We start from the raw sequence: 1,033 nt of genomic DNA on the forward strand, positions 1-1,033 counted from the left end.
CCACACACCAGCTTACTGGTGGAGAGGAGACAGAGCGATGAAGCCAATCAGTGGATCTGGGGATTGTTAGGAGGCCATGATGGTCAGAGGCCAATGGGCGAATTTAGCCAGGATGCCGAGGTCACACCTCTACTCTTTTCGAAAGACATCCTGGGATTTTTAATGACCACAGAGAGTCAGGACCTCGGTTTAACGTCTCATCCGAAGGACGGTGCTTGTTGACAGTATAGTGTCCCCATCACTACACTGGGGCGCTAGGACCCACACAGACCACAGGGTGAGCACCCCCTGCTGGCCTCACTAGCACCTCTTCCAGCAGCAACCTAGTTTTCTCAGGAGGTCTCCCATCCAGGTACTGACCAGGCTCAGCCCTGCTTAGCTTCAGTGGGAAACCGGTCTTGGGCTCCAGGGTGATATGGCTGCTGGATCACCTGAAATGGATGGATGGCCCCTTCCAACCAATGTTGCCACTCCTCCAGGGCGAGCTTGATGGCCAGTAGTTCTCGATTTCCGATATCATAATTCCTCTCCGCCGGGCTAAGCTTCCGTGAGAAGTAGGCACATGGAAGGAGTAATTTGGGTGTCCCATGATGTTGAGAGAGGACGACTCCAACTCCAGAGGTTGAGGCGTCCACCTCCACGACGAAGGGGAGTTCTGGGTCTGGATGCGTCAGGAGTGGGGCTCGTGTGAAGGCGGATTTGAGGGATTGGAAGGCTGCAGCCGCTTCAGGAGTCCAGAGAAGATTCTTCGGTTTACCTTTGAGTAAGTTGGAGAGTGGAGTGGTGATGATACTTTATCCTCGTATGAAACGTCTGTAAAAGTTGGCGAATCCAAGGAATCTCTGGAGTTCCTTTACCGTGGTGGGTTCTGACCAGGTAGTGACTGCATCCACCTTCCTCTCATCCATGCGGACCCCCTGTCGGTCAATGACGTTACCTAAGAACTGAACTGATGGGAGATGAAATGAACACTTCTCGGCCTTCAGGAAGAGGTGATGCGCTCTTAGTGTGTGGAGGACCTCCGTAACGTGGT

The 1,033-nt window shown here is 53.2% G+C and overlaps 1 pseudogene; it reads right to left on the minus strand.

Annotated features, from left to right (window-relative positions):
• Window positions 1-310: 310 nt before the first annotated feature.
• On the minus strand, window positions 311-427 carry LOC132153981 (5S ribosomal RNA; annotated as a pseudogene).
• Between the last annotated feature and the right edge of the window lie 606 nt (window positions 428-1,033).

This window comes from Carassius carassius, chromosome 1 (assembly GCF_963082965.1).
Source record: "Carassius carassius chromosome 1, fCarCar2.1, whole genome shotgun sequence".
Lineage (NCBI taxonomy): Eukaryota > Metazoa > Chordata > Actinopteri > Cypriniformes > Cyprinidae > Carassius > Carassius carassius.